Genomic DNA, 21,122 nt, shown 5'->3' on the forward strand with positions numbered 1-21,122 from the left:
TGAGTTTTTAACAGACATTTATACATTACCATGCCTGTCTCCCTGACCCTTAAGCAAGCCTGTTCTAACACGAACTAAATGGAGCTGTCTTTGATGAATAGGTGAACGCATGAGAAAGGGTGGGGGGGTTTCTTAAAGTTCACTCAGGGCTTGTCCAAGACATCTTGATCCCTTCAATGAAGGACAAGATGGTGCCCTCAACTGAATAGAAGCCTTAAGGACTGGCAGTTAAACCTTACAGATGACGGAACAGCATCCTTCACTGTAACTGAGGACTTCAAGCTACTTTAGAGGCTCCCAAAAGCCTTCCAATCTGCAGCATCCATTGCTTGAGGCAGTTGCCTCACTCTGCCCAACAGTGGGACCAACCCTGAGCATGAATTCATCTTCTGAAAAACAATTAAAGGTGCAGAAACCCCTCATTTTTTCCCCATTGGCCAACCTAAATCATTTACTTGAACAATGCAGCCATTTAGAGCCCTCATCCTCCCCTTCGGAAAGCCCTGCTTTGCTCAGTGTCTTGCTTGCCAGAATAGGTAGAAGAGGAGGATGAGCAAAGGAGCCTTGAGGCTGGATATGAGCAGCTGCCTCCTCTCCAAGTGCTTCCGAGATTTTATATTGCATTTATTTATCAATTAAAAATGATACCGCTTAATAGAATAAAAGTCCCTAAGTGGTTTGCACAGAGACAATACAAACGCGGCAACATTCAATCAAATTTCTCGAGATTAGATGAAAATGGGATGAAAACAAAATGGAACTGTTGATCACAGATAAAACTGAGCAGATATACTTTTCCCAGGCAGCCTTCTGTAAAGGCCACCTCCTCCATTCTGTTTCACTGTTGCTTCCAGGATCAAACAAAGGCCCGTTTTAACTTTACTGTTTGTGTTCCACCAAATCAGTCAAGAATACAAAGATGTCAAAGACCACCGTGGCTTCATCACTTACATCTTAACTACTTGGTAGTATTGTATCTGGTTTTACTCTCAATACAGCGAAAGAAGAAGCTTACCACAAACAGTGAACTCATCAGACCTGGGTGAGATAGCACAGTTGGTGAGAGCATGGTGCTGATAACACCAAGGTTGCAAGTTCAATCCCCATATGGGACAGCTGCGTATTTCTGCATTGCAGGGAGTTGGACCAGATGATCCTCAGGGTCCCTTCCAACTCTACAGTTCTATTATTCTATGATCTGAGTTAGTTTATAGCTAAAATACCTAACAGTTAAAGTGTGGGCCTACACAAGTCTGCTCAAAAGTAAGACCCACGGGGTTGACTCACAGTAAACGTGTGTAGGATTGCAGTCCAAGAGGGGCAATCCAAACTCCTGATTTGCAGCAGCAGGGCAGTGTAGCCTTGGCTGCCTCCACCAGGTTATCTTTTGTAACATGGCGCCCTGTGCAAGACCAAAATTTGGTGCCTCCAAATGGATCTTCTCAATTATGAATCTTCTCAGTTTTGTGGCTCGGTGCCCTTTGTAGCAGAACTGCCCACAGCACCCTGAATCCGGCGCTGAATCTACATCCCCATCACTCATAGCTGCCAGGGTGGAAGTTGGAGAGAAGGACAGGAAAAATGTTTCTTCGCTGCACCGGATTCAGAAATGCCCTATTTTGGGCGGTTTCTAATACCTACCACTGGTGGAAATATTGCTGACTGTAGGTAGGCTCTAACTGTTCAAGAGCGTTGGGGTGCTCCTCTCTGACAAGGCTGAGCCACTAATGATGGAGTTGCTCCACAGCAGAGGTTGGCTGATCTGGGCAAGTCTGGGCAGAAGGAACCCTCCGCTTCATCCCCCTCCAGCATAGCAAATTGGGATTTGAACTACTCTGTCCACCACTAACAGTGCAATGCTAGGAATGTTTATTTTGAAGTAAATCCCACTAAGTTCAATGGGTCTCCCGGGTAAATGTCCTAGGCTGGCCAAAGGCAAAAGAAGCAAGATTCCTGCACCTTTAATTGTTTTGCAGAAGGGGGAATTTCAGGAGGTTTTAGCTGGCTGCACAGGCTACGCCTAATGAGGGCTCTCCTACACAAAAACAAAAGGTTGCTGCAAGACTAAAGGTTGCTGCTTTCTTTGTCCTTGGCCACACTAATAGGACTGCAGCCACAATCAACTTCACGTTGCAAAATTTCTTTACGTTTGCCGATTCATCTTCAGGGAAGATGAATTAAGAAGGCTAAATTCATCTTGAAAGGGGGAGGGGGGCGAATACTGCATTTATCAGATTCAGGATTAAGAAGCTTTTTGACCAAAGAAGAAGAAGAAAACTAAGCAAGCTTTTACAAGTTTAAACGATGTGAGGAAAAGAGGTGGAAACTGCCTGGGTCACAGTCTGTTTTGCCAATTGTTTTACCTGAGCTCGTTTTAATGGGTCTACATGCCCAAACCTGTCAGAAATGAAAGAGAATTGCTTTTAACTGACTGCTTAAAGCCTAAAGAGGCCTCCAAGAATCCACTTTGGGCATGGAAGAAGTTGCCCAGCCCTGGCAGTTCTGTCATATTAAACTCCACTGTATTGTCATTGTGTTCTTCAAAGCACTCCTTCCACAGGCCTTGGGGCTTTTGAATAGGATCGTTTTGTGCCTGTCCTTCTATGCTTTCTCTCTTTGACAATGTGCATATGAATCACTCTCTCTGCTGGAAGAGAGAGATCCTCGACTGAGACTAGGAGACTCATGTTGCAAAACTCCAGAGTCTTTGCACTTTCAGCATCATCTCGCCTGGCCTCTTAGTGCCCTCCTAGGTAATTCCCACCCCACCCCGGGGGGGGGGGGATTACTGCCCACTTTGTGAACTACTAGTCCAGATGATCTGCTATGTTGTGAAAGAAAAGAGCTTCAAACTATACATTTTTTTTTAAAAAAAAGCATAAAGGTTTGCTACAGTTCATGGTTAAGTACATAAGGTTAACCCTTGGTTGGCCAGAAAATTGCAGCAGACCACACATGGCCCTTCATTCTTCCATATGCTTTATCTTGGGATCTGGAAGAAACACCCTATATGTTTCTCTCAGATCCCAAGATTTCTTTAGGAATGTTCAGAAATATTCAAATTTCTTTAGGAATGTTCATGCACTTACCATGGCCCAGAGACAACAGGGGTTTGGAATGAAGTTGTTCAGAATTACATGAGGTCCACTATAGTTAGATAATCCCCCTTGAGCACTCCTGCTGCAGGTAGATTCCCATAGGGATTCAAGTTTGTGTGATTCAATTAACAAGGACTTCCACTAGTGCAATGGGGTTACCAAGCTTCACCCCACACAGCCCTCCCCCCCCCCCAAAAAAATGGCTCAGGGAGGGTAAGGAAAATCCCCAGAACAGTGAACATGAGGAAGAGAGGAGGGATCATAGGAGCCAACTCCTAGGGGCTAAGGTCTCTTTCCCCCACATAAAATATTTGAGGGGGCTTGAGCCCTCCAAAGTTGATAAGTATTGCCATTGAAATGGTAAGTGTGTGCCACATCATGTGATCAATTATGCAGGGCTGGACTTACCTTCCCCTGCCCCATATTTCATTCAAGTTGGCATTCCTGGAAGGAATCATTTTGTCTTGCAAGCTAAGAAGCTTTCAGTGATGGAATAATTGCTATAGACCTAGACTGAATTCCTCCCAATGCATCTTGTTAACATGTTTTCTTTGGATTAGTGAAGGAGACCGCCATTCCATTTTGGGTCAACTGGAATATATGTGACTTCGGGGGAAAGTAATACCTGTACAGTGGTACCTTGGGTTAAGAACTTAATTTGTTTAACCTGAAACCGTTCTTAACCTGAGGTACCACTTTAGCTAATGGGGCCTCCCGCTGCCACCACGAGATTTCTGTTCTCATCCTGAAGAACGTTCTTAACCCGAGGTACTATTTCTGGGTTAGCGGAGCATGTAACCTGAAGTGTCTGTAACCCGAAGTACCACTGTAACTATTTTACCATTTATCAGTCATTTGCAAAATGTCTTCCTCATTCAACATCAACATCCGAATAAGGAGAATATGGAATTATGTAGTCAATATCTCAGTTTCAAAGACTGATTTTCAGAATTAATATTTTATGTTTTAATAAAGCAGGCTCCGTCTTGAGTGTTGTTTATCATGTGCATGTGGGTGGCTGTATCAAAACAATGCATACAGTTCAACTTCTTGCTAATGAGCTGATACTGATCGGATTTTATGAGCTGGCAATGCATCAATCACTCAACATTAAACCATTCCCAAAGTGAATATTAATGCACCTTTCCTCCTATTGAAGTGCAAGGCAATGCATACTTGCATCCAGATTGCACAACTGACATTAATGCTTTGCCATAAAATGGAGAATGCATTTTTTAAGTAAAAAAGGTTTCTCATACTTTTTGTTCCAGAATAATATTCACAGTTTAGGCCTGGCCGGGGGGGGGGTGTCCTAACCCAATGAGCCTCTTGGGCTTGCTGATCAGAAAGTCAGCGGTTTGAATCCCCCAACAGAGTAAGCTTCCGTTGCTATGTCCCAGCTCCTGTCAAGCTAGCAGTTCAAAAGCATGCCAGTGCAAGTAGATAAATAGGTACCATTGTGGCAGGAATGTAAATAATGTTTCTGTGCACTCTGGTATTCGTACAATACCATCAATTGATTGACCTATTCAGAGGTGATAAAGGGATGGGCTTTGGGAAGGAATTCTCAAAGTTCAAAAAGGAATTATTGGAAAATAATGAGAAATTCTTATCAAGAATGTACAAACTACTGTTGGAATGGGAGACGAAAGACGAAGAGGTTAAGGCTATAATGAAACACTGGGCACAAGATATAGGGTATAACATACCATTTGAATCATGGGGAAAGCTGTGGAAAGAGAATTTAAAATTTACGGCATGCAGTTCACTAAAAGAAAATTATATGAAAATGATGTACCGTATTTTTCGCCCTATAGGACGCACTTTTTGCCCTCCAAAAATGAAGGGGAAATGTGTGTGCATCCTATGGGGCAAATGCAGGCTTTCGCTGAAGCCTGGAGAGCGAGAGGGGTCAGTGTGCACCGACCCCTCTACCCCTCTCACTCTCCAGGCTTCAGGAAGCTCTGCGCAACCCTTGGGAGACCGGCGCGGCTTCGCGCCGGGCTCCCTAGGGTTGTGCAGAGCTGTGGGAAGCCCGGGAGAGCATGCAGCTCTGCGCAACCCTCAGGAGCCTGGTGCGAAGCTGCACCGGGCTCCCGAGGGTTGCGCAGAGCTGCCTGCGCTCCCTGCGCTCCTGAGCTTCCCACAGCTCTGCGCAACCCTAGGGAGCCCGGCGTGGCTCCCTAGGCTTGCGGATAGTATGCTGTTCTGGGGGCTGGGGTCGGGGGAAGCTCGGGCTTCCCCCGCGCCAGCCCCGTGCCTGGGGGGGGAATTTTTTTTTCTCTTTATTCCCCCCCCCCAAAAAAAAACCCCAGGTGCGTCCTATGGGGCGGTGCGCCCTATGGGGTGAAAAATACGGTAGATGGTATTTAACTCCAGTAAAACTTGCTAAGATGTATAAAAATTCATCTAACCTATGTTGGAAATGTAAAGATAAAGATACGTTTTTTCAAATGTGGTGGACATGTAAAAAGGTAAAGGGCTTCTAGGAAATGATATACAATGAAATAAAAAAAAGTTTAAAAGTACGTTTGTTAAAAAACCAGAAGATCAGAAGATCAGACACCATGAAGGAAAATTTAATCAAGAATGGGGAAAAATTATAATTATTTTAAAGAGCACTGTAAAAAACATGGAAACATTAGCAGGATTGTTGCAACATTTATGAACTGAAGGCAAAATTAGGATGTGAAAAAGAATTTGAAAATTAAGTGATGAAAAATAATTGGATGCAAGGAAAATAAAAGGGAAAAAATGGAAACCAGGAGGGGTGGGGGGAAGTCAATCAATGTAAATTTGGAAATGATACGTTAAGAAAAAATGTTATTAGAAAAATCTATCTATCATCTATCTATCTATATCTGTCATCTATCTATCTACTGCAGCAGGAAGGTAAATGCCATTTCCATGTGCTTTGGCACTCAACACTGTGTCCCATTGCATTGAAAGCTGTCTGTGCACAAATTCTGGCTCCCTCAGCCTGAAGAGAGATGAGCATTGCACCCCATAGTCACCTTTGACTGGACTTAACTGTCCAGGGGTCTTTTACCTTTACCTTACCTCTCCCTGTATAAAGGTGATGAGGAGCTCCACAGCCAATATGTGGCGTGAAGGGTGGATGACAGAACTAGATGTGGGGTGGTGGATGAGTGACTAAATTGATGGGTGGGTGGTGGAAGAAGTCTACTTACATTTAATGGTCAGTCAGCATTGTAGGCTGGTCATAGCCACATCTGCGACCCAGCAGCTGGCTGCAGTGGATTGCAGGCCTGCCTGCAGATCAGCCAATAGCAGACTGGCCTGGGGGCCAGAGTTCCTCAGGGGGTGAGACCAACCAGCCAATGCGCATTTGGGTTCGCTCCCGGGGGAATAAATAGCCTGCCAAGTCATCCTCAGCTTTTTTTTTGTCAGATCTCCCACCCTCCCTCCCTTTATCATATGCTTTTCCTTTCATGCTAAGAAGGACCTTGTTAGCCACCATATTTGGGGCCGGGCAGGAATTTTTCCACTTGGCAATTCGGCACCGGCCATTTGGTTTTTGCCTACCTCATAGCAGTCATCACAACTTTGTGAGGCTAAGCATTGGGTAAGCCTTGGGTGGAGGGGAAGTTGTAGCCTCTGCCTGCCCCTCCTTGATTAAGGGTGCACCATTAAAGGGATTCGCACGGAGCTGCCTCTATCCGATGCCCAGGTGGCGGCTAGGGCCATAACACTCCACCAAAGAGGACCCCTGGGGGGGACGCCTATTTGATGCATGTCATAGCCCCTCGCCCCATGTGGTTTACCCTTGGTTTACTCCCAGCAGACGGGCTGGAGCAAAATAAATGGCTTCACTCAATGCCTATAGCAAACTATTTACATCTGTAATCAATGAGGTTGTGGCCTATTTGAGCCCAAGCTTGTCTAGTTCTTAATCATCTAAGGAGTGACAGGTCATGGAGCCTTGGCATGCAAGTCATAGCTGTGCCATCACCAGTTTTCTTGGGGAATTTAAGGACATAGAGTTAAAGCCAACTTCCAGGTTTCAACCAGGCCATGTTTGTTTTTTGAAGAAATAATTTATTAAACCAGTTTTATATTTAAGAATACGGAGGATTTACATTCTTCCATTTGATTAGGAAACTTGAGAAGAACAGGATTGGATGTAAAACCTTCTTCTCAAGGCAAGTGACTTATTGTAAATAAACTGGCTCAGAGTGTTGTTGTTTTTTTTAAAAAAAATCATCAGTAGCGTGTGTTAATGGCATAGTAGGTCAGGGGCTTGTGTCGAAGCATTTTTTAAAAATAGGAAAAGAAATGTATAAGAGTTCAGAAGTGGGCTTCCAGAATGATTCATAGCTTGGAAAGCCTGGCTTCCAGCAAGATTGCCAAACTAAATAGAATGACCTTAAAACAGATGGTTAAGTGTTGCTATTATCACTGTTTGTAAGTGCCTCCCATGGAGAGATTTCTAATAGAGAAAAAGCATTACGATATTTTAGAGCTGGAAGTTGAAACTAGGCAAACTAAAACTGAAAAGAAGCAACAAGCTTATAATTACAGAAGTATTTATTGGCAGAAAGGATGTAACATGGTCCCCATCAAATGAGGTCTTTAAACCTTACCTATGCTGACCGCCTTTCTAAATGAGATTCTTGCATTCAGTCTGAAATTATAGTGTTGAAGTAATAATTAATAGGTTAAATCTTTGACTTCCCCCAGACAGGCATTCACTTAATTTGCCATGTTCACTGTGGCCTTAAAGGAAAAGCTCAGAAAGGGAAAGGGAAACATGGGGATGAGTTACCCTAAGTAACGAAAAGAAATATTACTGGGGGATGAGACTTCAACTTCAGGGACAAAAGAACAAGGTGCTTATAGATATTTATACAACCCATATTCAAATTTCTCCCCAAATTATCTGAAGCTGCCTTCATCTCAAGTGTTTGATGGTCCTGATAACTTTACGCAAATCCCCTCATGGTTTCTAAAGAGATGAAAACCTTGTGCCCAATAAGAGAAAGCAGGTGAGGTTGGCACAATGCAAAAGCACTGTTGGGAATGCCAGTATGGCTCCACTGGTGGATTTGTACCACAATGACCTTGCCCCTCCCCCTCTCCATGGCCGTATGCAGCGGCAGCCAGAAGAAGGTCAGGTGAAGAGTGCAGCCCCATGCTGCCGTCCAACTGTCCTTGTGTGTGCCGGCCCAACCTGCTCCATTCCCGACATTCTCAAGTTGCGTGGGAAGTCTAAAGGGGGCTTTGAAATGCAGAGAAGTCTCATTGCAATCAGGAACCTTGAAGATGCAGGATTCCTACTTGTTGGAAGGCTTCTAAGTGCCTTCAGACAAATGCACTTTTAAAAAAAACCATTCGGATCTTCTCTCTCAAAACAGGAAAGTTGGGGGTAGAGCAGACAGAAACATGGGGAGCAAGGGAGAGTGCCCCCCATTTCTGACTTGTTGTTGTTGTTGTTTAGTCATTTAGTTGTGTCCGACTCTTCGTGACCCCATGGACCAGAGCACGCCAGGCACTCCTGTCTTCCACTGCCCCCCGCAGTTTGGTCAAACTCATGCTGGTAGCTTCAAGAACACTATCCAACCATCTCGTCCTCTGTCGTCCCCTTCTCCTTGAGCCCTCAATCTTTCCCAACATCAGGGTCTTTTCCAGGGAGTCTTCTCTTCTCATGAGGTGGCCAAAGTATTGGAGCCTCAGCTTCAGGATCTGTCCTTCCAGTGAGCACTCAGGGCTGATTTCTGTAAGAATGGATAGGTTTGATCTTCTTGCAGTCCATGGGACTCTCAAGAGTCTCCTCCAGCACCATAATTCAAAAGCATCGATTCTTCGGCGATCAGCCTTCTTTATGGTCCAGCTCTCACTTCCATACATCACTGCTGGGAAAACCATAGATTTAACTATACGGACCTTTGTTCCGACTACTCCTTTCTAATTCCCACTTTAGACATAAGGCCCGAACAAGTGTTACAGATTTCAGCCAAACACTGTTAAGTAGTACAACTGAGAGGCCACACCCAGTTATTTACCAAACTTTGGAAGGGCTGCAGAAGAAACTTTTCTTGGGTCTAGGATCTCAGAAGCAGGTTTCACATACCCCAACCTGCTAACCTTGGGACTGTCTGCAGTTTTAAAAAATCTATTTGCAATTCAGACCAAGCCTGAGAGCGGTTCTTAGACTGTTTGCATAATGATGGGCACAGTTGGATTTCAATGACTGCTTGAAAGGTCATCTCTCCCCCTGCTCCGCCCCACGCATTTCACTTAATGGAGCTGGCTGGCCTGTTTTACTTTAACTCATCCATTTTACTTTAACCCTTATATATTGTTTCAAGCGTTTGAAGCTATTACTCTACTGAAACTCTACATGAACTGAAGAAACATAACTGTCTCTCCATGGGTACTAAACTTTTCTGTTTTGCAAGAAAAACAACATATTTGGACCGCTTCTATCAGTAATAATTAAAATTCTGGATGCCTCTCCTGAGGACATAACCCACAGCAACCACTAACCATTTCTGCAATCACATCAGTCATACATATCCCACGAAAAGCCCTCTGGCAGGACGATTCTCCCCTTCTGTGGATTCGAGGAACTGGTATTCAGAAGCACTGCTGCCTATGTTTCATTGTAATTGGCTTATGAACTTATAAAGGTTGTAGACACCACCTGCTGCTTCAGTCCTGCTCTCTCCTTCACTTATAGATCCTACATAGTTGTAGAAGTAAGAGCAGTACCACAGAGGTTTCTCTAAGCCATCCTGTAGACAGGAGAAAATGGCGCACAGAAAATACAGCATTGTGAAAATCTAAGCAGACAGCTGCTAGGCGAGAGCCAGCCCCCATTCTTGTGAATCCCTTGTAAAGAATTTGGATTGATGTGTATATCGCCCAACCGCTTCACGACACTTTGGGGGCCAGTTGTCTTCTAAAGCTGCCATCAGTGCTGACAACGATGAGGCAATGCTTTTTCGATCTTGCTTCCCAAAGTCTCACAATCCTGCTTTCCCCCTTGATTTATGTAGAGTTGAAGCTGCTGCTATTAGCGGATCGATTCCTATACCTGGTTCTAATCCACCGTGCCCAGAGAGCTGGAATTTTCAGCTGCTGTACTTGTTTGTTATTAGACTCACTCCAGAACTTTTAAAGAAAGGCATCTCTTGCAGCATGTTGCATTGCGAAAGGGGAAGCAGCAGTCATGTGGATGCCAAAGTACTTACCTTGTTCCAGGACATCAAAGGAGAAGGCATATTCTTCCTCTCCCCTCCCCCAATCTGCACAGATCACATTTGTGGGGAAATAGGACTGTGCCTGCAGGCTACACACCTGACATACCTACTTGCCTATGTCCCTCAGCAGCCCCCCCCCCCCCATTCCATGCTAATGGAAAAGGGTAGGATCACCTGGAGAAATGGATGGGTGTGTAAGAAGTGGGTGGATGTGGGGGGGAGTCAGAGAAAAAGCAAAAAAAGTTCTTCTCTGGCTCAGATTCACAAGCTGCAAAGGTTTTGGAGTTTTAACACTCATATTGTATTTGAGGCAAGCATTGGAGCTACCCAAAACTGTATTTCCAAGCCTGAAAATATGTGTGTGTGGTGGGGGATTCTGAGCATGCATTGCCCAGCCAATTACATTAAATGGCAGCACTGGCAAATGCCAGAGATACTGAGGGTAGGGTGGCAAAATGGCACTGAGAAGCAGCAGCTGGAGAACAAAAACAAGACAAGAACAGTACTGGAACAGTGCAAATGTTTGGCAGGGAAGAATCTTTGATTGAAGGGGGGAATTAGTTAAGCTGCATCAAATCTGCTAGTTTTGAAGCAAATCTGCTAGTTTTGAAGCAAGACTATGTAGAGGGGCCCTGGTGAACTCTGACTCAAATTTGGCCTTATTTTGGGAGGCCTTGATCGCTCTCTCTCAACTCAGGGGAAAGCTCACTAAAGGGCAAAAAAAAATGAGGATTTTATATGTATTATTAACCCAGGGATCACTATTTATGGCATAATCCAGGAGCAAGTGAAAAGATGAATGGCAAAATATTTATGTCCTGAGTCAATTCATGTTACAGGCCAAGATGTTAAGTAGTACCTTTGGTTGTCCAACAGGAGATACCTTTCAAATAAATTTTGAAGCAATTTAAATATGACATTAATGGTGTGAATTTGTCATTGTGCTAGCCTGAAGAATAAGTTTTTGTGGGACGCACAAATTACATTGGGGCTTCTGGTTTTCTTTTCTTTCAACTTTTGAAGGCATAGAATGACAGAGCTTAGGAGCAGTCACTTTCCTGTGTGCCTTTGCTGTTCTAACATGCCACAACACTATTTATTACAATCTGAATGCAGCCCTGTCTTCCAAACAACCTGCTTTAAATGCTGATCAAGCAAGCTAACCAGCTTCTCTTCTTCTCTTGTCAGGTGGGAAACTCACAGCTGCATGAGACATACAAAAGGTCTCCACACCATTGTATCTCAGTACCAGAACAAGGGGCAACTGCTTTAATGAGCACCTGTGAGGTCCAGAGACTGCCTTCCCCTACCATCTCTGCTGTGGTCAGGGTGTTTTATCAGTTGGAACTCACTGAGTGGCATTGCCATTACATTACCTTGGTTCTCAGATTTAATCCATTCTGGAAGTCCATTCTAAAACCAAAGCGTTTCAAAACCAAGGCACACTTTCCCTTAGAAAGTAATGCAAAATGGATTAATCTCTTCCAGACTTTTAAAAACAACCCCTAAAACAGCAATTTAACATGAATTTTACTATCTAACGAGAACATTGAGCCACAAAATGAAAGCAATAATCAATGTACTGTGCTATAAAATAAATAAGACAGTATTGTAGATGAAATAATTTAAATTAATTTTTTTCCTCACATGCACTGATGATAGTCATTGTTTGGATGAGGGGCTTTTATCCATTGCCACATTCACACAATCAATCAATCAATCAATCAATCAATCACTAGCTGAACTGGGCTCCGCACAGTCACAAAAACAAATGAACTGAAAAAGCCTCAAAAACAAAAATGCAAAATAAATAGCAAAAACAAAAGTGCCAAACTTAATCCATTGCTCCAAAACCAGAACACTTTCTTCTGGGTTTTCGGCGTTTGAGAATCAAGTTGTTTGAGAACCAAGGTTCCACTGTATAAGAAAACAAGGGAGGCATTTGTGGTGAGTTCCGGCACCTCTTTTTCTAGAAAAATAGCACTGGCTGTGGTCCATATCCATGATTTAGAAAGGAGACTTGGTTGTTCTCCTCTGAGCCTTTTCAAGCTCTACAATATTCTTTTTCAGATGAGATGACCAGAACTGTACACAGTAATCCAAATGTGGTTGCAAACCATAGATTTGTATAATGGCATTTTGATATCAGAAGTTTTATTTCCTCTTTCTTTTCTAAAGCCCTTCCAGCCAATCTAGACTGTGGCACTGAGTGCCAACTTCCTCCTCTTCAGCACTGCACTTGCAGAACTGAGCAGGGAGGAAGATGAGGACAAAACTAGAATTAGTTGACTCTGATGTCACTAGTCAGGTTCCACCTCAGTGACCCCCACCCAATACCAGCCCTGGGATTTCTGCTATAGAAGCATCCTGGGAAAGGGAAACCTAACACATTGATAAGGCTGCACAATGCTTATGGTTAGTGATAAGGGAGAAATTCTGTTTGGTTTGCACAAAGCTACCTAGTTTGCAATTCCCAGAACAATAGACAAACCAAAGCATAGTTATCCTGCAAAATATGCACTTCTCTTAATTTTTGTAGTGCAATTCTTCAAACAGATAATGTGTATAAAAATACTTAGAAGAAAATGTGCATGTATGTAAAAATTACATATGAATTGCATTGTGGTGTGGGAAACTGCTTGCAGAAGTGTGCATATTGGGTAAAATTGCATGCAAAACGCTAAAAATGCTTGCAAAAACTTGTGAGGGCTTTTTTAAAAATTGCAAAATTCTGGAGAAATGTTGCAAACTGAGTTTATGAGTGGGAAAAAATGAGAAACTGAAAGAAGCTGCAATTAATGGATGTGTCCACCGCATCTATGGTTGAATGGGCAGCTACAGATGCCCAATCTATTTTGTTCTGAACCCAGTTCTTATGCAGCAGCATTTTGCTTAACATTTCCTAATTTTAACTCTGAAACAGCTGGCCCTACCTTGAGCATGTTCAATAATCTGTTTGTGTGGTGCCACTGTTTTGCTGGCAGAAACAGGTACATCTACCGTTCCATGGTGCCTGAAGCTAACTTCAGGCAAATTTCTGCTCTTTGTAAATCTTTCCCACACTGTGAGTTTCAGCAGAGCAGCTGCAAAAGAGCTGCTCAGAACTCCATTGCTTTGGACTCGTGTCTTATTTACAGACACAGATACTTCAAAGAACTGACAGCCTCACCTGACCGGACTGTCAGGTCAAAACGAACAACCTGCCAGTTCAGTAGCTTGGACTTTAGAAAGGTTGGCCATCCCCGTCCCAATAGCCCATTATAAATCTTTTACCGAAGTTACTGGCACTCGCAGAACTTCAAAGGAATTGTCTTACAATTAGCTACATCTTTTCTCTCACAGAGTCCTATGTCAGTGGGAGGCTTGCCCAAGAAAGAAGCAATAGATCTTATCTTTAAGCAGCGTTTAATCATCGTAACCTACCTAATCTTTACATGAGAGGTTTCACTCCAGTTACCATGAAGGGCGTTAGGCAATGTGGCTTGTGCAGCAGCAGGGAGACAAAGGTGCAGCAGAACCCTCAATGGAGGAGGGGAGGAAGGCAGGAGCATTTCATTTCAAAAGCATACATCTGTGTTGTCATTGCAGGCACTTTCCTGGCTCCGCTTGCCAAAACAAGACAGCAAACCAAGAAAAAGAAGAAAGTGGTATTGCGTGGACAGGCGGAGTCCCCCAGATCCCGGGCGCCCCCCCCCCGTCATATGGAATAACGACTCAAGACAACGTGCTATGGGATTAAATTGGCCACAACTTTATTAAATTTCAGATGTGGGTAGACCTTGGCTCAGGCATTGGGCGTTATCCCTCCCCGGTCCCCAGCCGGGGACCTAGGGAACATCAGGGTGGGGGGATGGGCCGGCTCTGGAGAACATATGTTCAAGCAGAGATAGCCGCCCCCTTTTACACTGCCGCTGCAGGGGAGAGCAATGACAACCTCTCGGCGTACGGTCAAAGCCTCCCTTCAGAAACCCCTTTAACGGGGAACCCTGGTATCGCCGCTGCAAAGAGGAAGATGGACTAAAGGATGCCAAAGTTGTGATGTTTTGCTATGGGAAAGGCAAAACCTGCCAATGCAGGGGAATTCCTTTCCGGCCCTTTAACAGCGACCTTGACGTAGCAGCGCCCGCATACCTGTGAAGAAAAGTTAACCTGCAAAATAAGACATTAACTGAGGGTGGGTGGGTGGGCAGGTAGTCCCTCCCCTACCTGGCCTGGTTTCCTTGGCAACGCTTCCCCCAGGCGGGATTTGACAACTGGCTGAGGTAGGCAGAGACCTCCAGGTATCCCACCTGAGGGAAGGTGAAGCCAAGCCTATGTTGATGGAGCCGCTCCAGATCCAGGGGCTTCACGTGTCCACACAAAGGGCGCCCCCCCCATTTTATGCGGGGAGCGGTCATTTTCATTAACTGTACCAAAAAAATGTGCTGTGGTATCACTTACGGTAACAATGTTGGCCCATTCATAGATGGATAGATTAGAGATAGAGATAGAGATAGAGATAAACACCCTGTGATGTGGAAATTGTTTTCCTTTGGCATGAGTCCATGTGTGAATTAAATGAGCAGCTCAGTACATTTTGCTGCCTGAGGTAAAGGACAAGATGAAACTTCCCTCAAGGCACATAGGAGAAACCAATCTGACTGGTAGTTGAATCTTACTCCAGTATTGCTGCAAGCACAGTATCTTCCACTGCATGTGACAGCGGCAGGCTAGATACAGGGCACAGCTGTCCCCTCCCCACACCTCAGCATCTGCCACCTGAGGTGGCTGTTTTACTCTGCCTCATTGTAGGGCCAGCCCTGGAATTAAACAATGGGGCCAGTTGCACAAGTCTATGTTATTTGAGTGGCACCCTTCCAAACATATGGGGAAAGATCTGCTCAGCCAAAATTCTAACTGGTAAGTGACTCTTGTCTCCTTGCTTTTATTCTGGCTTGTTCTTATAACTATTGTATCTTGTTGTTATAATTATTGTATTTTTAACCGTTTTAAAACTGCTGGTCTATGACCATAATAAACTGATTGATTGATCTGCTCATGCAACTGTATGATGCATACAAACTGTCCTCATGGGCATGGGATCACTCACAGAGCTCTTAGATTTCTCTCTGTGTGTGTATGTGTGTGTGTGTGTGAGTGAGTGAGTGAGAGAGAGAGAGAGAGAGAGAGAGGTGGGGGAGACAAAGGCCCCTAATCTGCTTTTTCCTTGACTCAAGCATACAGCAGTACCTTGGTTCTCGAACGGAATCCATTCCGGAAGTCCATTCAACTTCCAAAAATGTTCAAAAACCAAGGCACAACTTCTTGCACTCAATCGGAAGCCACGGACGCTTCATCGGACCTTCAGCTTTCCAAAAAAGTTCTCAAACACTTTCGAGTTTGCAGAGTTTGGGAGCCAAAACGTTCGAGTCACAAGGCGTTCGAAAACCAAGGTACAACTGTGTATGATTGAGGTAGGCTTCCCCTTGGAGTCACTGGAGTTGAGCCCCTCCTGCCCCCTGTCCATAAAACGTGCCTCCATATTTGAGACACTTTTCTGAAGCCTGGGTCACAATGTGTGAGCTCCTTGAAGAAGCTTTTGCAAATCCCAGTTTGTCAGGCACATTTCCCTGTCATTAAAATGGAGCCTAAGAAAAAAATAGCCAGCCTGAGATTTGAGAATAGGAAGGGATAGAAATCTACATCGGATTGGAAGTGTTCACAAGGAAACATAAGAACATAAGAAGAGTCTGCTGGTTCAGGCCAGTATAGTCTAGCATCCTTTTCTCACAATGGTCAGCATGTGGGAAACCCTGTGGAACCTGAGCACGAGAACATTCTCCCTTCCTGCAATTTCCACCAGCTGGTCTTCAGAAGCATTCCTGTCTCTGACCATGGAAGCAGAATAGCCATCACAGGTAGTAGCCATTGTTAGTTTTATCTTCCATGAACTTACAGTCTGTATACAAATGCCAAGACCACACAGACTCATTAGAGTGAAGCAACTGAAATATTTCCCATGTTCTCAAATGCAAAATTGCGCTTCCTGACTCTCTGTGGAGCACATTTCAGTTACCTGTGGATTTCTGGGAGTGGTAATTTCCCAATAAGCGAAGATTGCAGCTGATCCTAATTGCATCAAACTCAGGTTTCCTTTGGCATTTTGCGCAAGAGTAATAGGCAATGTGGATGAATTAATGCAAACACACCAGATGGCTCCTGATTTACTAGAGCTCTGGTGAGGCAGCTTTTGGAACGGTCTGCTTACAAAACTGTCTGTGGAAACGGCAGAGGATTTATAGTGCTTTCAATATGATACTTTATCACCCCAATGGACATTTTTTTGTAAGGAGACTATATCCAGCCAACATCAGTAGGGATGTCTGTTGAAGAATAAGCAAGACAATCATGGAATTGGGTGGTTGTTGTTTTGGGGGGTTTTTTCCAGAAAAGGGCATTTTATGAGGTCTCTAGATTAAATTGTGAATTCATCTATATTACTTGAGCAATGGCCATTTCATAGCTATCTGATGGCCTCCTACAAAATATACTGTATCATCAAGGTGGGGGGGATTCTTCGTCCTTCTTCCCAGGAGCCCATTTATCATTGCTTGGTCTTCCTGGACAGATAGATCCAGGGGCCGCCACTGTGGTCAGGCAGCTGGATCAAACAAGTGCAGGTTAGACCTTTTCACTCCCCAAAGTGAAGTAACTGGGCAAGATGTAATTAGATTGCTCTGTTGTCCCAACCCCATGACAACCCCACTTTGGGTGTCTGAGGGTCTTTTGCATGGCAGTGAAGCCACAATCCCTTTGCCACACAAAAAGCTTCAGGGAATACCATGACCAGGAGACCCCATTTCAGCATTAGAATTATGCCATTCCTATTTTGATGTATTTTTTATCTTTGTTGGAAGCTGCCCAGAGTGGCTGGGGAAACCCAGTCAGATGGGTGGGGTACGAATTAATAATAATAATAATAATAATAATAATAATAATAATAATATTCAAGGGTCTCTCCCTGCTTCTAAGAGGCTCAGCAATTGTGGCATCCCTGTAGTTTTGCCGCATTGTTCATTCTTTCTTCATAAATGAACTCTGAACTCCTAGTTCCAAATCTCTCAACTTTGTCTGCATATTTCTTAATAGGCAGATATTTTTCAGAACTTAACGTTCTTGATTTAAATGAAAAGTGGGTGGGTGCCCAGTTCACGTGGCAGCTATATAGCACTGTGAGGAAATAAACTGTGGCTCTAAATATCAAGCCAGTGAATAAAATTTGCTATGAGTCAGGATTTATTTCACATTTAATTGGTGCATAGTAAATTATATGAGCTCGGGACACCCTATAAATGACTAAGTGATTAGTCTATTTTCTGCTACACCTCCCAATTTAATATGCACAATTTTAATTAATGGGATGTTTTCCTTTCTTCGTTCCAAGACATTAGGAAAGATAAATAAAACCAAGACTTCTAGTGTCTGCGACACCCCACTTGGGTGCCTCCCCAGGACTCAATAGATCACAACAAATTGTTGCCATCTATTTATCCTTCTTCCAACCATGTGACACTGTTTGTAACCAGGTCATTAAGAATGAATATCTGAAGTAAGAGGCATTCTTTCAAATACCTCACTAATAGCCAAAATTGTCCTGCATTTTACTCCTGTCTTTCCGATCTACTGATTTCCCAACTTTTTTCAAAGAAGGCAATGTTGTCTATTATAATTCCTTTTATAATGCTATGTTTTCATCATTTTTCCCCATTAACTTTGGACTGCATCCCTAATTCTTTATGTGCCTCTGACCCATAAAAGAATGTTTTAGAATCTGCCACAGACAAGAGCAGTGGGGAGTGATGCTGTGAGTTTTAGCTCATCATCTAGAGGGCACCAGGTGAGGAAAAGCTGAAAGCCCTGGTTATCGTTTTGGTGATGTTTCTTTCTTCTGATGTGCAAAGTAAGAGGGAGAAAGGTAAGCAAGGAAAGTGTGTGGGATTCATTCCAGCTCCATTCTTTTAGCACACACCCAGGCTAGGATCCTAAATCTATTTACAAGTTGACAAGTCACACTAAACCCGTTTCAATCTTACCTCTGAGCAGACCTGTGTAGGAACAGGCTGTAAGACCAAACGCTCCTTCTCAGAACACTCAGATTCAAACTGCACCTTACAGAGGAGATCCATAAATGGACCTGTGTCTCTCTTTTGCTAAGAGCAGGATTTGGACTAGGCTATGGCGCTGTGGGTTAAACCACAGAGCCTAGGACTTGCTGATCAGAAGGTCGGTGGTTCAAATCCCCGTGATGGGGTGAGCTCCCGTTGCTCGGTCCCTGCTCCTGCCAACCTAGCAGTTCAAAAGCACATCAAAGTGCAAGTAGATAAATAGGTACCACTCTGGTGGGAAGGTAAACGGCATTTCCGAGCACTGCTCTGGTTCACCAGAAGCGGCTTAGTCATGCTGGCCACATGACCCGGAAGCTGTACACCAGCGCCCTCGGCCAATAAAGCGAGATGAGCGCTGCAACCCCAGAGTTGGTCACGTCTGGACCTAATGGTCAGGGGTCCTATGGTATGGAAAGAGGATGGAGTGGTCATGCATTCTAATTCACAGTCCTCAATTTGAAGGGCTGGCAGAGGACAGTCTTATGTCTGAAGAGTTTAAAGTCTACAGTGGTACCTTGGGTTACAGATGCTTCAGGTTACAGACTCCGCTAACCCAGAAATAGTACCTCAGGTTAAGAACTTTGCTTCAGGATGAGAACAGAAATCGCATGGTGGCAGCACAGCGGCAGTGGGAGGCCCCATTAGCTAAAGTGGTACCTCAGGTCAAGAACAGTTTCAGGTTAAGAACAGACCTCCAGAAAGAATTAAGTTCTTAACTCGAGGTACCACTGTAGTTGAGAGAGAAAGAATCCCAAGAAGAGAAAGCAGGGACCTTGAAGTTCTTCTGGACAGGAGACTCAGCAGGCACACAGGTCACCTGGTCACAGTCTTCCCTACTGTGATGAAATCTGTTGTAATGCTATTTTTAAAAAATACATTAGCACCTATAGATTTATAAATTAGCATAAGCAAATTTTATGACAATCCATTCTTCCACAGTGTGTGTGTGTGTGTGTGTGTGTGTGTTGCACTTCCACATTTTTGGCAATGTGTAACTGGTTGAACCCAATTCCTCCTATGTCCATTCCCAATACAACACTCTCACCACCACCTGCAGTTGCTATTAGCTGCAGGGGACAAGAGGATTTGCATCGAGGTATGGAAGAAGTATTGTTATTCTGGTGCTGTTTTCTGCTGCTCCAGAGGTATTGTTTTCTGCTGCTCCAGAGAAGCGGACACGGAGCAATGGATCCAAACTACAAGAAAGAAGATTCCACCTAAACATTAGGAAGAACTTCCTGACAGTAAGAGCTGTTCGACAGTGGAATTTGCTGCCAAGGAGTGTGGTGGAGTCTCCTTCTTTGGAGGTCTTTAAGCAGAGGCTTGACAACCATATGTCAGGAGTGCTCTGATGGTGTTTCCTGCTTGGCAGGGGGTTGGACTCGATGGCCCTTGTGGTCTCTTCCAACTCTATGATTCTATGATTCTATTCTATGATTCTATGAAGAAAGGATTAAATCCCCTCTGTGTCACGTCCCTGAACCCAGTTGGTGGAGCCTGCTTTCCAGACAAGCAAAATGTGACAGGATATCCAGTCAAGTATCTCCTTTGTAACATGTAACTTGGCCCTGATCTGCAGAGCAGCAGGTCCTCTCTGCCTGGGGCTTAACATTGCAAGCAGCCTGTTCACAAACTGGAAACAGACTGTTGGCAACAGCATTGTTTTTTAACTTATTTGTGTTTGTTGGCCAAAAGGGTAAATCCAGATTAAACAAGGGGGAATGTGGCCTGGCATTTGGATGCCAATGTGGCATTGTGTGGCTGCTGTGAAAACCTTGCATGCACGGGCAGCACCAATCTCACAATAAACACCCATCAGGAGCCACGGCTGGTTGCCCCTGTCTGGTGTACGAAGCATTCTGTTGCCCTGTTCAGGGAAGTTTTTAATCTGTGATATTTTAGTGTATTTTTTGTTTCTATGGAAGCCACCCAGAGTGGCTGGGGAAACCCAGCCAGATGGCGGGGTACAAATAATAAATTATTATTATTATTATTATTATTATTATTATTATTATTATTACGTTGCTCCGCAGACAGAAAAGATACAAGTGTAGTATGAAAACACTCACTTGGGAACAGCTTCGCTGTAGTTCCATGAGCAGCCCAAGCCTGGACATGTTTTCTTAGACAGAAATCACACTAGGGCCATAGCTCAGTGGAAGAGCATTCACTTTGCATGCAAAAGGTCCCAAATTCAATTCCCAGCATCTGCAAGTAGGGCTAGGAGTGTCCCCAGCCTGAACCCTAGAGAGCCATTGCCATTCAGTGTAGACCAGACTGAGCTAGCAGACTATTGGTCCATCTAGCTCAGTCTTGTCTATCAATATAAAAGATGTGTTCCTAAGTAAGTGGAGCATTACAGCCATACAACACAATCCTGTGCATTTTCCCTCAGAAGTAAGTCCCGCTATATTTGATGGGACCTTCTCCCAAGTAAGTAGACAAGGATTGCAGCCATACTCTGGGAAAAGTTGGTGCTGAGAAAAGATGTCTATACAAAACTGAGATGGGCTGGAAAAGCCCAAAGCGCCCATGGAATACCTCAAAGGGACTTGGCACAGTCAAAAGTAAGCAGACTTCACACACTTCATAATTATGCTTGTGAGAGCCGCACAGCAAATAAGAAGTGCTTCTAAAATGGATGCTTCTCTCTTTCA

At 44.1% G+C, this 21,122-nt stretch overlaps 1 long non-coding RNA gene across 6 annotated transcripts in view; it reads right to left on the reverse strand.

The window, feature by feature from the left end:
• The window catches only part of LOC310674700, a 44,688-nt gene that overhangs the window by 18,800 nt on the left and 4,766 nt on the right, over positions 1–21,122 (reverse strand). The window lies entirely within an intron of this gene.

The sequence above is a fragment of the Podarcis tiliguerta genome (assembly GCF_965153285.1).
Source record: "Podarcis tiliguerta genome assembly, chromosome: 3".
NCBI lineage: Eukaryota > Metazoa > Chordata > Lepidosauria > Squamata > Lacertidae > Podarcis > Podarcis tiliguerta.